Source organism: Lathamus discolor, chromosome 19 (assembly GCF_037157495.1).
Source record: "Lathamus discolor isolate bLatDis1 chromosome 19, bLatDis1.hap1, whole genome shotgun sequence".
Taxonomy (NCBI): domain Eukaryota; kingdom Metazoa; phylum Chordata; class Aves; order Psittaciformes; family Psittacidae; genus Lathamus; species Lathamus discolor.
The window spans coordinates 5,875,048-5,892,623 of NC_088902.1; the positions used below are offsets into that span (position 1 = coordinate 5,875,048).

Here is a 17,576-nt window from a genome sequence, read left to right on the forward strand (position 1 = left end):
CGGCGCAGCCCAACGAGCCTTTTTGGGGTGGATTTTCCAGAGTGTCCTGTGGGATTGCCACCGCGGCCGCACATCGCCTGAGCTGTGACCAGAGACCCAGCTTGTTCCTCCCCCCTGCCTGGCCCAGGGCTGCTGGATTTAGGATGTCCTGCTCCTGTCCTCGGGTTGCAGCAGTCCCACAGCCTGCAGTGCTGATCCAGCGTGTGCTCCTGCCTGCCCCAGCCTTCCCCTGTGCCCCATCCTGCCCGCCAGCACCTTGCACTCTTGTGCCTCTCTCAGTCACTCATTTCCAGAGAGGAGGAACACTCTGGGTCAAGGCCAGGTGCACGCAGCTGCTGGTGCAGGGCAGTGATGCTGGGGCACATGGGGATGTCCCCCCTCCATCACCAGTCAGCAGAAGGAGCACCCCTGGTCATTCACACAGTGCTGCAGGCTCCAGCCCCACGTATTTTCTCTCCACGTCCTTTTTAGCTTCCCCAAAGATGTTGCCCAGGCAGAAGTCGCCACCTGTGGGCCTGCCAAGGGCTAAATTAGGGTGCAGGAGCCCCATGCAGGGAGCTGGGGTGCCCACTGTCCATGGCCGCAGCAATTGCTGCCTGTGCCTGGAGCCCACAGCAACCTCTGGCAGAGCTCAGGGGTGTCATGGGCTGAATGAATGCATGGGGAGCAGGAACGGAAGTGAGGTCCACAAATAGGGATAATACTTGGGGAAAGGACGAGGAGCAAAGATGAACCCCAGCCATTGCCACTCTGGGGGTGGGCGCTAGGGAGCTGGGTAGAAGCTCTGGGCATCATCCTCCTTCCTCAGGCTGCTCGGCTCGCCCCAGCAACGGGCAAACCAACCTTGGTGGCTTTATCTCCTCCAACTTAAGAGATGCCATCAAGGAAGAGGGAAAGGAGCTTGATGGAGGGGGGGGGTAGAGCTCTGCTGAAGCAGCTGCCCCCCGGGGTGCCACCCAGTATGGGGGTTTCCAAAGACACCCCAAAACCACCCTCACCTCCCACCACCACCACCTCGTGTGATGGGAAACCCCAGCTACCCCATGAACCGCCGTGGGGTGCAGGGTGCTGCGGGGGGAAGGCGCAGCAAGGGGACACCTATGGCGCTGGATGGTTCTGCCTCAGTGCCGCCTCTGGGGCAGGCAGGAACAAAACAAGCCCTGAAAGGGAGCAGGAGCAGCCTCAGCTCATGAATGGGCCTAAGAATAGATTTCCTGTTTACCCAGCAAGAAATGGCTCCTGGGGCAGAGGGCACCTGGGTGCTATTTTTACCAGCTCCTGCCCGATGCATTTCCAGCCCCCAGCAGCCCTCAGGGACCAACAGAGCATCCATAGAATCAGGGAATCCCAGCCTGGTTTGTGTTGAAGGGACCTTGCAGCTCCTCCAGCTCCAACCCCTGCCATGCGCAGGGACCCCTTCCACTGGAGCAGCTTGCTCCAAGCCCCTGTGTCCAACCTGGCCCTGAGCACTGCCAGGGATGGGGCATAGTGTGTGCCATAGGAAGGGGGCTGCCAGGGAAGAGGGATGGCCAAGGGATGAAGAGGATGAGGGGATACAGGTTGCTCCCATGGCCTTGGCATCACCCTTATTGCCAAAGAGGGCTGGCTGGGAGGCAGCGTCACTTGGATGCTGTGAGCATCCCCAGCACAGGCTCATGGGGAAGGGGAGCGACTCTTGCACCCGAGGCACGCAGCAGCTGCACTGATGGATTGTCTCAGTCCCTCAGCAGTGTCACAGCCATGGTCAAGATCCGGCCTCTCTCCTCCGCACGCAGAAAGCGAAACCCTGTGGAGAAGTCGCTCGGTTTCCTATTCTCGAGAATGAGGAAGGCTCCGAGGCCGGTTACGGGAACCCCCCCACCGCAGCCCCCCCACTACCACTTCTTGTAAGCACAGACCAAAATACATTGTGAAACCCGCACAGCAGAGCTCAGCTGGGGCCGGGCCACCCCTCATTGAGGAAACCCAGCCTGCAGCGAGGGGAACGGCCGCAGGCGCAGAGCCTCCGCTGCCCGCGCTCATCGCAAACCCGGCCGGGTCCCCTGCTCCCCAGGAAGGAGCTCAGCAGGTCCCAGGGCTGGTTCCCTCTTGTGCCCCCCGGGTGTGCGATCGGGACCATGTGGAGGGTTGAAACTGGAGCAGTTTTAAGGTCCCTTCCAACCCAAACTAGTCTGGGATTCTAAGATACTCTTTTATTGCCGGTTGTGGGTCCCTATGTGTGCTGTGCTCTGCTATGTGAGATGGGGTTTCCTGCCCTACAGGGGCTGTTCTGTAGGGGACAGCATCGCTGAGCAGTATCTTGCTCTGTAATGCCTGGGGTTGGGTTGTGTATTGCTGGGCTCAGTAGGGGCCAGCCCATTGCAGCAGGGGCTCCTCTCCCACACCCTGCCCTATAGGTGCTGTACTATTCCCTGTAGAGGCTGCAGCATGCCCCGCAGGGGCTGTGCCGTGTCCTACAGGCGCTGTGCTATGCCCTGTAGAGGCTGTGCCCCATCGCGGCTCCGCTGGACGCTGCAGCCCCGGCTCCGTTCCGCACACGGCCTTCGCCGCAGCGGCGCTGGGGCTGCGCGCCCGGAGCTGCAGCAGCACCACGGGCTCCCCCCGCAGCCTCTGCAGCCCGCGGGGGCTCCCACCTCTGCTGCCGAGCGCTTGGAATAACCGGTAATGCCGAGGCCGAAGGCAGCGGAGCCTGCCCCGGAGCATCACAGCTCCGTGCCGGGGCTGCTGGGCATGGGGGACCCCAAACCTCCCCTGAGCCTGAGGGCAGGAGATGATGCTCAATGATGCACAATATCTGTGGTGTCCCCCCTCCCCGAGAAAAGAGCATTGAACAGCCTCAGGACTGGGGCACCCTCACCCTGCTCTGCACACACACACACACCCCCCATGGAGCGATGGAAGCAGGAGGGGGACCCCACATCCACCCACCTGCACCCCCCTTTGCATTGCACTGGCAGGACCTCGTTGTGGGGTGTCCCCAGGCTGGGGGCAGCTTTGAGCGGGGCTGCAGCTTCCGCCGCCCTTGCCCGCAGGCTGCTGCAAAGGGCGTTTGGTGCTGTCGAGACCCGGGTCGTGCATCTCCCGTCTGGCGAGGCGGGAGGTGATTCCCGGTGGCGCAGGAATCTGCTGTTTGCGCCTGTGTCGGAGGCGGGGGGGCCTGGCCGTTGTTATCGTTTGATTTTCTTTTCCTGCCTCCATCCAGGAATCTCTGCAATGTGCCGGCTGCGCCCCGCGCTGCCGTGAGTCACTGCTGCCGCTGGGACGTGACTCAGTCCTGCTGCTCCCCCGGCGGGACATGACCGGACTGCCAAAGCCTGGGAGAAGCCCCAGCGCCGTCTCCTGCCCACGCCGCCGCGGGAGGATGCACCAAATCCCTCTGGAGAGCCCAGCCGCTCGATTCCCGCAGGGATACCCCCCTGCCGCGGGGCAGAGCCCGGAACGGGCGCCTTTATTTACCCTCATTTTATTTATCCTCTCCTTTCGGGGCTTTCCCAGCCAGGAGCACCCTCCCCGCGTGCTCCGGCTCACCCAGCCGCGGGTCGCTGTGGGTGCGTCCCCCGCGTTTTGCTGCTTCTCCTTCCAGACCAGGCTCTCTGTGTGCAGGGAAAGCTCCGGGCGCTGCTCCTGCCCCAGTTCCCGTGCCTCAGTTTCCTCATCCCGTGGGGATGCGGCAGCAGGACCGGGGTTACCTCAGGTTGTGTTTTGAGGTCGGTGAAGAGCAGCTGCGGGGGGGGGGGGGGTATTATTAATATTAATAACCAGGCTGGGTCAGGGCTCAGGTGCTGGGGAGGGACCGGAGGGGGATGTGAAGCAGCCCTGAGTCACAGGGCAGGAGCAGCCCTGCGCTGAGCCCTGACACACTCACTGCACCCCAGGCTGCCCTGCTCATCCCACACGGGGCTGGAGGATGCTGGGCATGAGCCTTCCTCATCCTCATGGGTGGGGAAACGGGCTCCAGCGGTTGGGAGAGCAGCAGCCGCGGGGCAGAGCTGAGCACCGGGCTGCTCATCACACCCCAGGCCCTGCGTGGCCACAGCTGCCTCTGTGAGCAGTGATTGAGAGCCCAGCCCGGCTCCCTGCGAGCTTCTTAATTAAGAACTACATTTAATTAGCAGCGCCCCAGCTGTGACTCAGCCGATGGTCGTGATCCAAGCAAGAGCTCGGCTCCAGCTCAAACCTCCCCCAGGCCGTGACCCCCCGGCTCCGCGGTGGGACCCCGGCATCCCCCAGTGCCCCCCGTGGGTTTTGGGGTGAGTTTTCTCCTGTGCTGGTGGCAGGTTGGGGCCGGGACCGTCCTCACACACACACACACGGTGTCATCCCCACCCGGGGCAATTACCCATTGCCACACTGTGAATAATCATATTAATAACCCATTTACTGGGCTATAAATAGCCTCGATAATAACAGCCTGGGCTTCCCAGGAATAGAGCATGCAGGGAAAGCCATTCCCCTCTGCCTGGGATGCAGTGGGGAAACTGAGGCACGGCTGGTTTTGGGCACGACCCAGCCGTCTGCCAGGCAGCTGTGGAATTTGCTCCCGACTAAACCGTGATGTAAATGAGCCCTTATGTATATTTATAGGCGCCATCCTGCCAGCTGGAATCTCAGAGGGGAGAAAATAAACTGGGAAGAGAGGAAAGGAACAGGAGGGAGGTGCTTCACACCTCGGCTCCCGGTGCTGGGTGTCTGTCCCTGGTCCTGGGTGCCCAGACCTGCAGCCCGGGGTGCTCAGCTCTGGTCCTGGGCACCACATCCCTGGACGCCCCCATCCTGGGGAGCTGACACTGAGTGCGCTGAGGCTGCTGCAGGCTGCAATGGGCTTTGGGGTTGGGATAACTTGGGGATGCTGCCAGCACTGGGTATAGTGGGGTCACAGTGAGCGATGCTGCAGCACCTTTGGCATCCCTGTGCAGAATGGGCTGGCACGAGGGGTGTCCCCACCCCCGGTTATCAGGGTGGCACCTCCATCCCCAGAGCTGATGAGTGCTCCTTGCTCGCTGTGCACACGTGTGTGCATGCATACATGTACATACATGTGCGTGGCTGTGCGTGCATGTGGCAGTGCTGGCTGCACAGCACCTACCCTGCAGGGAGCAAGGCAGCAGCACCCATAGCGGGGGAGCAGAGCACCCAGGGGTGCCATCGCCCGGCTTTCCCGCAGCCTCCATCCGCAGCGGCGCTGGGCAGGGAGCGTGCAGCGGGAGCGAGGATCATTAGGGATGCAGACAGCGCTGTGTGCTAATGTTTCCTGTCTCGAGAAGGCAGCAGCAGCCTGCGGCCTCCCCTCCACACCCTGAGCCTACCCCATGCCAGGGTGCAGCCCCACTGCCTGCTTTCCAGAGCAGCTGGTGGCCGTGGTTCCTTGGGTCCCAGCAGGGCAGTGATGCCAAGGCCCAGTGTGATCCTGCGCCATCCCAGGGCGGGGCTCCTCCCTGGAAAGGGAAGCAGCAAGGATTTGGGAGCAGGGATGCTGATGGGGCTTTGTGCTGCAGCATCTTCCTCCCCAGCCCCCGCTGCTCCCGAGCCCTCGCCACCGTGATTCCCTGCAGTGGGCTAAAAATATCCCCAGGAGCTGCAGCCGCGCACCGGCACTGGGAGGGGATGTAAATAACTGGGAGGGGAAAGCTCACACTCGTCCCACGTCGCTCCCTCCGGCTCTTCCCGGCTGCGGGAGGAGGTCAGAGCCCCCGTCCTGCCGGAGGGGTGGCTGGGCAGATGGGGATGTGCAGGGAAACGGGGATGGAGCAGCCTCTGCCCCTCGGCTGTGTGGGGAAACTGAGACACAAGTGGCCCTCTTCTGGGGTGAGGGGAGGTGATGGCTCCGTTTCAGCGCTGCCAGGGCAGAGGGGACAAGTCCCGTGCTGATGGCAGGGCTGGGGGTGACACAAACGGTCTGCGTCTGATGCATCCCTCTGCATCAAACCTGTCCCCTTACAGCAGCTCCAGCCCCCTGCAGCAGAACCAGCCTCCTGCAGCCGATCCTTCCGTGATGGATCTGTCCCTTTGCACCAGCTCCATTCTTCTGCGTTGGCTCCTTCCCTCTGCACTGGATCCATCCTGCTGCCTCGGATCCATCCTGCTGCCATGGATCCGCCCCACTGCCTTGAATCCATCCTGCTCCATCAGAGCATCCCCAGACCAGGATTGCCTCTCTTTTCCCGTATCACCCTCCTGGGGGCGGCGGCTGAGCCCTGGGGACCCGCTCAGGGGATCTGTCCCCTCCCACCGCTCCATCCCAAGGGACCACACTCCCACCTCTGATCCATGCACCAAGATGGGGCAGTTCTCATGCCCAAGCACCTCAGGCCAGCTTCCTCCAAGGCCACAGAGAATGGGCTGCAAGGGTGGGGGGGTCCTGATTCGGTCCCACCATCTCACTGGGGCCGAGCATCCATGAGGACATCCCCCCTTCCCACCATCCCTCCCTCCTCTCTCCCGCTCTCGCCGCATCCCCGCCTGCCCCAGCAGAGCTGCCAAAGCACGGGGCAAACGGGGACAACCCGGCAGAGAGAGTGATTTTTGGAGGCGTTTATTTCCCTCCATCAAAATCCACCAGGCGGAGAAAGCAGCGGGGGGAGAGGATGGGGAAACCCATCCCAGGGAACGCTGCCCACCCCCACGCTGGGGCTGTATTTATCCCCCCCCCCCCCCCCCGTTTCATGTCGGCCCCGTAATGAAGCCGGGTGACAAATAGCAGCGTGCCGGTAAGCGCTGAATCACCGCCCGCTCCCGGCGCTCGCACGCAGCCGCCGCGCCGCACCGTGACCGTGTCCCCAGCCCTGTCCCCGCCCCGGGCCTACGCCGCAGCCAGGCCGCCACCACCGGGCAGTTTCGGCCACGCACAGACACGTTTGGCCGCATTCCCCTGGCTCCAACCCCAGCCAGGGCTGGGAATCGGCTCCAAAGGCCGCGTTTTGTGGGAAGGCACCCGCTGGGCAGTGACATTTCACCAGCTGATGGAGGCTGCGGGGGAGCCGGCGGTGCTCCCGCCCCCCGCTCGGGATGCTGGGGTCACCACTGCTTTGTCCCCAGGGTGCCTGACTGGTTCCGGTGGGTTCATCCGACCCAGGGGCACATGTCCAGCTTTCCAGCCCCCAAACCCCATCCCGACCCCCCCCGGCCTGCATCCTGCTGCCTCCCTGCACTCACCCTGCACCCTCTGGCCTCAGGTCCCTGGAGGGGTGCAGGGGGATGCAAACCCGGCTGTGGTTTCCCTCCCCACCAGGTCAGTGCGTCCCCAGGGAGCCCAAGTGACACATCCGTAAGTGCAGCCGCCGGTGGATGCTCTGGGCTCCTCCCCAGCACTAAACTCTCCCCAAAGCAGCTCCCCAAACCCACCCCGGGCGCTCAGCCCCACCTGGAACCCACAGGAACCGCCTGCACATCTGGGGCCGTGCCCCTCCGCGGCTCGGTGTCACCCTCGGTGGCGAGGGACACGGCCCACCCCAAGTGCCACGGAGTCCCCATGGTCGCCAGGAGCTGGAGTTCAAAGCCCCCCCCCCCCCCCTTCGCTGCTGATCCCCTCCACAAGTTACAGAAGGTGCTTGGACCTGGCGAGCAGCTGGTGTGAAGCTGTAATTACCGTAATTAGCTCAGGGATCGCGTTCCCTCCCCAGGCTAATTTCGTTTCTACAGTAACCAGCCCGAGGTGTGTGTGCTCGGAGCGAGCCGGAGACAGGAGCCCTGGCAGCCAAACCAGCGCCCCGAAACCAGCCCGAAACCCGGGGCCACCCCCAAATCCACGCACCCTAGGGCTCAGCAGAGCTTCAAGTGTTTCCCGTCATCCCAACGGGGTCATTTGCTGCCAGCAGCATCCATCCGGCTCCAGGGAAGGGACCGGCTGGGGGGAGGCTGGCGGTGCCCAAATGCAATGGTTGGGTTTAGGAGCGGGCAGAGCCTGGGCTTGTTCTTGCTACTGGTATTTGCTGTAACCCAATATCCCCCTGATGGAAGAGCCATTTGGGAGGAAACCATAAAAGCTTCAGGAAATGGGTATTAATTCACCCCGTGGCAATAAAAGGGAAGGATGGCTCCTGGCAGCGCCTCCGCCTCGGGGCTGGGGAGCACAACCTCTGCCCATCTTGGAGCAGATCCCCCCATCACAAGGAATTAACACACACACACACACACACACCCCACTCCGAGTGTTTCTGGATGGAACAGGGATGCTGCAGCGCGGAAGCTCTGAGGTCTCACTCAAATGAAGCATCGCCAGCCACTCGAGTTGAGTGTCTGGAGCTAGAGCGTGGTTGGGGCAACTTTCTCAGCCTGGGATTTTGGAGCAGATCCAGCTCCGAAGGGCAGACCCTCCTCTGACCGCATCCCTCCCTGATGCCAATCAGCCTTGGCATGGAGAGGGCAGTCTTGCAGCACGGGCAGAGGCTGGGGCTGCTCCTGATCCACAGACTGAGCAGGGAGGAAGAAGGATGGGGGAGCACTGTGCTCCCACCCTGCCCAAGGACAAGGGCTGGGCAATACCACTGCAGAGCTGCTCCAGTCCCTGTACCGTGGCCATCACTGCAGTGGCATCACCCTGCCAGGGAAAAGTGCCCTGGGCTGAGCAGGATCCTTCCCGCTGCTTGTAGATGGAGCAGGGTGATGCTCTGGGGAGCCTCAGGGGACACAAGTGGGGTGCCCTGTGCTCACCCCCACATGGGGCTATGAAGAGTGCTGGAAAGCAGGTTGTGATGCTCCCAGCACTCCGTGGAGGATTCAAGAGCCCAAAAAGCCAGCAGGGTGCAGGGAGGGGACTGGGAGGGTGCGGAGCAGGGACCATCACACTCCTGTCCTCTGCTCCAGGCACCCCCGAGCAGCGTTTCCCGGGCAGCAGCAGCAGGACGGGGACGGAGGTGAATTTTGCTGAGTGGCTGCTTTTAAAAATAACTCTGCCTTTGTCAGCAGGTCAGGGCTGCTCCACATGGAATAATCGCAGCCGCCCAGCCCTGCCCTGCTCCCGGCGCTTCTGCCAGCCCCAGCCCGGGATGCAGCCGGAGGGTGATGGACCACGGCGCCTCCGTTGGCATTGTGGTCCCCAGGGGGTCGACATCTCGTGGGCGACGCGATGCTCTGCAGCCCCCACCCTGCTTCCCCCAGAACCCAGCCCAAAAGGAGCTGGGTGATGCCCTGAGGTTGCGTCCCTTGGGATGGTGGGAATAGGGGAAGATGTGAGAGGCGTCCGGGTGCACGGGGATGGAGCTGTCAGGCGTCTGCTGGAACGGTTGATTCATACAGTAATTACACCTTAAATGAGAGCACGTTTGTGCAGGGATGAAAGATGCTCACATGAGCCAAGGCAGGAGCTCCTCTGCTCTTCCTCTGCCAAAGGCTTTGCCCTGGCAGCTGGGAAGGAGCAGCTCCAGCTGCCCTTCACCAGGAGCAGGAAAAATCATAGAACCCCAGCCTGGTTTGGGATGGAAGGGACCTTAAAGCTCCAACCCCTGCCACGGGCAGGGACCCCTTCCACTGGAGCAGCTTGCTCCAAGCCCCTGTGTCCAACCTGGCCTCGAGCACTGCCAGGGATGGGGCAGCCACAGCTTCTCTGGGCACCCTGGGCCAGCGCCTCAGCACCCTCACAGGGAACAGCTTCTGCCTAAGAGCTCATCTCAGTCTCCCCTCGGGCAGGTTCAAGCCATTCCCCTTGGCCTGTCCCTACAGGCCCTTGTCCAAAGCCCCTCTCCAGGTCTCCTGGAGCCCCTTTAGGCACTGGACCTGCTCTAAGGTTATCAGCTCACCCGGGGCTGTGCAAATGAGCATGTTTGCAGATGGCTGCTCCCCAGCACAGGGATCTGGGGACCAACTGCAACTCCCAGACCCATTTGCTCTTGCTCATGGGGTGCAGCCCATGCTTTGGGGAGTGCATAGGGCTCAACCTCATGCTTCAGTCGGTTTGGCAGCAACACATTTTGGGACTGAGGTTTTGCTGCTCTCACTGGCACATGTCTTGGACCCCAAAAATGCATCTCAGGACAAGAACATCTCCTTCAGGTCCCCTGTTCTCCACCCTCCATCCCAGCTGCAGGTCTCACAACCATCCCATCTCCCAGGCTGAGCTGGATCCATCCAATTACCCAATCACCCTACCCACCCCAGGGCTACTTAAGCCCTGACCAGCCTCAGCTCAGTTTCCCCTCTCTGGGCTTTGCTCTTTTTGCTAATTCTGCCTTAAACCAGGCCGGTGGCTGCTCGCCTCCTGTGCCAAGGCTCTTCTGCTTCATCCTGGGCAGGGTGGGGATGAGAAAAGGGCTGGAAGGATCAGGGATGGTGCAGGGTAAGGCCGCATCATGGCAAGTAACTGGTGTGAATGGCAGCAGAGGCTCGCTGGGGGGACCCATGTGCTATAAGGGGGTGATAGCAGAAAAGCTCCTGATGAAGCTGCAGGTTTTCTGCAGCTCAGGGAGGGAACTGGAAAGGAGAAGTGAGGGTGTGAGAAATGGTCGTGCAGGACCTGAGGTTTGCTGGGGAAAGGCACAGGGAAAGTGTGAGCTCCAAATGAGGTGAGAGTGGCCAAGGACGGGGCTGCAGCAGGGATGCAGGTAGGAGGGTCAGTCTGGGTGCATGGTGGAAGCATCAAGGGAGCATCTCAGCGTGGGATGCACCAGGATGGGGAATGGGAACAGTTCAGCATCATTGGGAAAACAGCCTTTGGGCCGCCCCCAGCACTGCTGGCTCCTAACAGCAGCCTGGAAAGGGGCACAGGGGCTGCAGCTGTGCCTGAAGGGGGAGCTCCATTTACTACTGCCATGCAAGGGCCGTTACTGTAAAGACCCTAAGGGAATGAAATGCCAGGTTGCTGACGGCCCCTCGAGTGGCCCTGCAGGGTGCAGGGACCCCTCTCCGGGGGGAAAGGGCTTTACAGAGGGCGGGCAGAGCCGATAACCCCCCGGCTGCCCTTCCAGAGCACAGGAAGCTGCAGATAAAAGCACCACAGGCCAAGCTGGGCACAGCTCCAGGCCTGGCTTAGGCTGATACCAGCCCTGAGAGGCGACCTCTCCCTTGGGCTCGGCCACCTCCCCCAGTTCACCCTAAATTTCCCCCTGATAAGCAGCTTGCACCACTCTGATTGACCCGGCTGATACCCAGCCATGCCCTTACCCTGCTGTATACAGCTCTGACCACAATTTGGGGGGGAAAATCTTGTTTATTACCAAAGAGACCTGCAGCGGTGCCCACATCAACTCCCAAAGCCCTGTGAAAGCCTCTGGCATCACAGGTTGAGGCTGGGAGGAGGGGAAGCAGCTGCTTTGGGGGTTATTAATGAGCAGCGAGTGATGGGAAAGCTGAGGATCAATTGAAACAAAGGAGTTCAATGGTAAAAAGAAACGTTTGGAGAGTAATGGGAGTCCATTTCTCCAGCCCACTGTCGGAAGCGCATCCTGTTCAGCATCCATCAATTATCCCAGCTTGCAAATGCATTAGAGTAATGAGGAATTATCCATCAAATACACTTAAAGCCAGTGCCCCCCTCTGCCAGCGGCCCTGCAAAGAGCCACTTCAGGAAGGGAAAAGAGCCTGAAGGTGGATGCAGATGCAGGGAGTGGGGCAGCAAGGAGGCCCCGGGGCTGTATCCCCTGGAGCCTGGTCCAGCCTGAAGTATGCATTCCCAGCCTCTGGGCTCAGCTCCCACCTCCGGTATCCACATTTCCTTCAGAAACCTGTGGTGACACCAGCTGGTGTCTCCCATGGGCAGCCCAGATACCCACTCCATGCCTCCATTTCCCCCATTCCTCCTGTAATGCTGCCTGGGGCCACCCATGGGTGCTGTTCATGTCCATGCCATGTCCTCCATCACCCCTCTTCCCAGGAACAGAACTAGTGGTGAGTGTGGTGTGTGGTGTGTGGCATGGAAACAGAGTTCCTGGAAACCCATCCTCTGCCAGTGTCTTCCCCTGCATCACCCGTGGTCCTTGCACCCCATGCTGGCAGAAGTGGGATGCAAGGACCATGGGTGATGCAGGGGAAGGCAATGTGGGGTGCAAAAGGGATTTGCAGCCCCTTTGGGTGCCAGTCCCTGCACTGGGTGCACCCAGCAGAAGATAGCAGCATCTTTCACATAGGGTCCTGCTCTGGCATCAGCAGCGAAAAAGGCCTGGAGGAGCTGCAGGTCTGGACTGTGTGTGTGATGGGATGATCCCATCCCCATGGATGGGTGTGGAAAGTGGCTGTGGGATCTGGGTAAAGGGGAAGTTAAGGGATATGAGGTCTGTTGGTGATCCCAGGTAATTAAAAGGGTTTGACCCTTTCAGTGCTGGATTTGGGCCCAAGCCTGGAGTTTTCCAACCTGGGTGATGCAAACCTGGGCAAGCCCTTGGCCACAGCCCTGGTGCTGTGATGTGAGGGACGCATCCTCCTCCCCAGGGACAGGGCTGGGTTTATCAGGGTGTTCCTCCAGCAGCAGGATTTGGGGAGCTGGGACTGCTCTGTGGTGCTTTGCTGTGGATTCTCCAATGTCTGATGCTGTGGTTGTGGGCAGGCTCCTGCCTCTCCCTTCATGTAGCGGGAGAATTGAAGAGCAGAAGTCAGTGTTTGTACACCCGCCTGGTTCTCCTCAGCTCTGCAAGCACCAGTTTGGGGTTGGAGGTAGCCAGCAGGTTCAAGAGTCCATGGGAGGAGGTGAGTGGACAACCAGCACATTCACAACCTGTTTCCATAAGGAACAGAGAGAAAAAAAGCTCCTGGGCTCCTCTTTCCCTCATCTCTCCATCTCCCAAACCCATCTGGCAGTGCTATGGGGCTCAGCAGCACTGCCCTGGGCTGGGTACCAGCACATTCCTTGATGGGTGGCTCCATGGTGAGCTGAGGTTTCCTGGGACAGCGCTGGGTCCGATAACAGTAACTGCCATTAGGTGTCAGAAGAGCATCAGGTCTTTGCTCTTCCTGGGCAGATGGGCAGTGGCACGGGGTGGGTGATGAGGTGGCCTTTGGGGTGGCACCTCAGGCAGCAGAGATGAGCTCCAGCTGCTGGGAGGAGACCCTGTGATGCCACTGTCATCCCTGGAGGCCAGCACCCTTCTGCGCCCCGCTGCTGCCCAGCTGTCCCTGTCACCTCCTGGCTGTCCTGCCCTGGCGCTGGGGACAGGCGGAGGTGGCACCAGGTTCCTGCTGTCCCACACTTGGTCCTTCAATAACCCCCTGTCTTTTATTGCATGAAAGCAAAAGCAGCGGCTGCTCTTGAGGAACTGACCGGCGCTGGTGCAGCTCCTCCCTGCAGGCAGCGTCCTGCCAGTGCCCGGGGGAAGCGCCGAGCTGAGACATCTCCAAACCCATAGCCCATTCCTCCCCATTTCCAGCCATGGAGGTTGCAAGGGCACAGCCATGTGGGCTCTGGGTGCTCCTCTATGGAGGGATGCTCCATGGATTGATCCTTCCTGGAATTCCTGCTCCATTCTTGCTCCTCAGGCCACCTCCTGCAGTCCCATGCCAGGGCACGCTCAGACAATCCTGCAGGAATTTTCAGTTCTTCCCCAAAACACCATTTTCCTCTTTATTTTTGCAACACAACCTGAAACAAAGCAGCATCTGCGGCTCAGTGCCTCAATAAGGTGCCACTGGGAAAAGCTTTTCCCTCCTCCCCAGTGCTCAGTACGAAGCTGTGGTGAGCTGATAAAGCCCAAAACACCGGCTTCCTTGGGGGAAGGAGTGGAATTGCAGCTGCCTCAGGAAGCATCTCTCCCCTTTCCCTCCTGCCAGCCTCCAGAGGGGATGGAGGTGGCCGAGCGGGAGAGCCCAGAGGGCTGGGCTGGGATAGCTTCCCGGCCCCAGCTGACCTCCCAGCATCACGTCATCTCTCCCCACTCGGAGAGGCTGAGTTCATGTCTGGCCTCCCCAGGGCTGGGGACTGCTCCTGGCCTGCCTGCCCTATCCCATGCCCAGATGCCAGGGTGATGGCCACCTCCAGCATCTTGGCTGGGTTTGTACCCCAGGTGGGCACTGCATCTGCCCTGGGTATCTCTGTGGCCTGTAGTAGGGGTGTCTCGGGGCACTGAGCACCCCTGGCTCACCCCAAAGACCAGGGTGCAGCACTCACAGCCCCAAGTCCCCATCGTGGCCGGCTGGGCTGTGGGGCTGATGGTGTGGGGATGCTTTCCCCATGACTCACAGCATTCCTCACAGGGCTGGAGGACACCAACATTCCTCACTGCCCCTGCCCTCTGCCTGAACTCCACTGGCAAAGCCAACGTCCCCCTGTTGTGGATGCTGGAGCTCCTTTGCCCCATCACTGTGCCAGGCAGGCGGAGGCAGCGGGGTGCCCCTGGGCTCCCATGTGGGTATGTGTGCTGGCAAACTGGCCTCTACAGAACCTGCAGGTTTCCTCTTGCTCTGCAGAGCCCCAGGGGAGAATGGGCTCCCCCCAGACACCCCAGTGTAGCCCTGGCCCTCTCAAGCCCTGCCTGGCTCCGTGCCTCAGTTTCGCTATGTTGGGTTAAAGGGAAGCAGCTCCAGTGCCATGCGTAGAAGCAAGTGCCTCAGTGCATGGCATTGCTTCTCCCCACCAGCTCTTCTTGGGAACACCCCAGTTGCTGCTTAGACTTCCCTCTCCAAATAAAACATTTCATTTTCTCTTTTCAACTTGAGCCCTTTGAATCCACCCCAGGAGAGCCTCGGGGTGCTCCTTCAGCACAACCCTGTGTTTTGCTGCATCCCACCACCCTCAGCCATCCAGTCTTGTTGCTATCCGGGTTGCATGTCACGAGTGGGTCTGTTCTCTTCACTGCCATAGGCACCCCTTCCCTACCGGGACTGGGGCAGATGAGTGCGGAGGAGCTGATGCAGCAGCCCCGCAGCACATGCAGCACCCATGGCGGCTGTGTCCCACTGGCTGCCCAGTGCTCAGCACACAGGAATGCTGTGAGTTTGCAAAGTGGTTTCAGCGAGACGTTATCTAATGGAGGAGGAGGAGGAGGGTGGGTTAAGCCAAACCCACAGCACCGGCTTTCAATTGACCCCGGCGAGTTTACAGCTTCTCCTGACACAGTAAACACACGCCCTGAGTGGCCGGCGGGATCCTGACCTGGCGTTTCCCTCGTACCCCAGCAGGGGAAGCGAGCAGCATCCCATGGGCTGTCCTGTGGCAGCGAGGAACCCCGTGGGCTTTGCCGTATTTACCACCAAAGCTCAGGGAAATACAGAGCTTATAACAGTCTTCCAGTGCCTAAAGGGAATCCAGGAAACCTGGAGAGGGGCTTTGGACAAGGGCCTGTAGGGACTGACCAAGGGGAATGGCTTTAACCTGCCCGAGGGGAGACTGAGCTGAGCTCTTAGGCAGAAGCTGTTCCCTGTGAGGGTGCTGAGGCGCTGGCACAGGGTGCCCAGAGAAGCTGTGGCTGCCCCATCCCTGGCAGTGCTCAAGGCCAGGTTGGACACAGGGGCTTGGAGCAAGCTGCTCCAGTGGAAGGGGTCCCTGCCCGTGGCACAGGTTGGAACTGAATGAGCTTTAAGGTGCCCTCCAACCTAAACCAGTTTGGGATTCTGGAATTCTATGAAATGCTGGCAATGCTGCATTGGCTACTGCACACTGGAGCCATTCCACTGCAGGCACCCTGGCTGTAGGGACAGGGAAGGGATTGGGAGAGAGATGGAGACCTGGGAGAAGAAACACCCCACCAGCATCCACTGGGTTGGAGAGGTACAAACAGCATCAGGGCTTCAGGTACTGCAGCAGCACCCTGGGATGGAGGGTGCTGTAGTGCAATGGGTGGGTGATGCTTGATACAGGTAGCCCTAGTACCAGGCTCAGCCACTCCCTGGCTGCCTGATGGCCTCCTCCCAGCAGCTCCCCTGCATGGCCCTGCATCAGTCCTGCATCCCCAGAGCCACAGTTTCCTCTGGAGCAGGGAAGCGTGCAGGCTTTCCAGGTGTGGTGGGAGAAGGGTGAGCCAGATGAGCCAAGAGCAGATCTCGCAACTGGGGCTGAGTGCATCCTGCCAGGGCTGGGTGAGAGGTGCATCCGCACGTGTGCCAGGACGTGCCTGCTATTTGCTGCCAGTAGCCTGGGTGCCACCTTTGCCTGAGGTGGGGACACAGCAGCACCCCCTTGCCCCATAGAAAGGAGTCCAGTGGGACCTGATCAGAGCATCCTGCCACCCTGACCCCAGCACTCCCAGGCACCTAAAACTCCCCAAGCCCTTTTGGCCACCATGGAGGAGGCCTGGGAATTATGCTGGTCCCCGACTATGAGAGATGAGGCTGTGGTACCTCCCAGCCCTGCCGTGCCACAGCAGCGCCCACACCCCGGATGCAGGCACCTGGCCAGTACGGTGACGAAGGAGCCCGGCGAGGGTGCTGGGGTGACGTTCCAGCCCCGCCGCTGACGTCTGATGAAGGGAAAAGCACTCCCTAGAGCAAATAAGCATCCGGGCTATGCAAACCCGGCTCAGCGGGTGTCTCTGGGCAGGTATCTGGGTCCCATCTGGCTGCTGTTTACCTGCCCACTGGAATCCACCCTGCAAACTTCCTCCTTGCATGGTCAGATAAGGCAAAGGAGCCACGCTCGGCCCTGCACCGGCTTTGTAAGGATAACCCCAGCATCCTGGTGCTGCTGCTGACCCTGAGCTGGGTGTCTCAGGGGTACAGCAATCCCATGGCGATGCCTTGGTCCCCGTACAGGGCAGTGCTGCAGGCAACAGAGTGGATTCAAACGGAGTTTCAGGGAATCTGAGCAGCCAGCCCCTGCCAGGTTCACAGACCCGGGGCTGAACCCTGATAAAACCAGCCTGGCTCTGAGCAGCCCCAGGAGCTGCAACCAGAATGCAGGGAGCGGGGATGCTGGTGCCTGTCCAGGAGGGGTAGGGTAGGACATTGGGTCTGTTCAGCCTGGAGAAGAGAAGCTGCGTGGAGACCTCAGAGCAGCTTCCAGGGTCTGAAGGGGGCTACAAGGATGCTGGAGAGGGGCTCTTCATCAGGGACTGCAGTGACAGGACAAGGGGTGATGGGTTCAGACTGAAACAGGGGAAGTTCAGGTTGGATCTAAGGCAGAAGCTGTTCCCTGTGAGGGTGCTGAGGCGCTGGCACAGGGTGCCCAGAGAAGCTGCGGCTGCCCCATCCCTGGCAGTGCTCAAGGCCAGGTTGGACACAGGGGCTTGGAGCAAGCTGCTCCAGTGGAAGGGGTCCCCGCCCGTGGCAGGGGCTGGAGCTGGAAGAGCTTTCAGATCTCTCCAACCCAACCCATTCTATGCTTGTAGGACACAGCATCCCCGCCACTGCCTCAGTGTCCCCCACAGCTGGGCTTGCCTGCCCTGTCCCTCCGTGACCCACAGCGGTGCCTTCTGCGGCATGCAGAGTCCTGCCAACATGCAGGGATGGGATTGTGCTGGGTATGCACCTGGGCTTCACTGCCTGACCCAGGCAGGACCCTGCCTGCATTGCCCTGCCAGCAGCTTCAGAGGCAGCCGGGATTGCTCAGCCACCGGCACAGGGTGACTGAGAAGTCCCCAACCCTCTCCTATCCTGCCCCTTGCACTAAGGTCCCACATCCACCCTATAGGACAGGGGGCACCAGTGGGTGCTGTTCTAGTGGAAGGTGTCCCTGCCCATGGCAGGGGGTTGGAACTGGATGATCTTCAGGTCCTTTCCAACCC

General features: G+C 60.7%; 2 long non-coding RNA genes across 3 annotated transcripts; one reads left to right on the forward strand and one right to left on the reverse strand.

Moving 5' to 3' along the window:
- Window positions 1-2,372: 2,372 nt before the first annotated feature.
- LOC136023628 (uncharacterized) lies at window positions 2,373-4,564 on the forward strand. Of its 2 annotated transcripts, none has more exons than XR_010616646.1 (2): window positions 2,373-3,707; window positions 4,113-4,564. It is a non-coding gene; the product is annotated as an uncharacterized LOC136023628 (long non-coding RNA). The 2 variants fall into 2 exon arrangements; XR_010616647.1 differs by having other exon boundaries at window positions 4,116-4,564.
- On the reverse strand, window positions 3,398-6,393 carry LOC136023629 (uncharacterized). The gene is made up of 2 exons (XR_010616648.1): window positions 6,259-6,393; window positions 3,398-3,722 (listed from the first exon to the last, which is right to left on the reverse strand). It is a non-coding gene; the product is annotated as an uncharacterized LOC136023629 (long non-coding RNA).
- Between the last annotated feature and the right edge of the window lie 11,183 nt (window positions 6,394-17,576).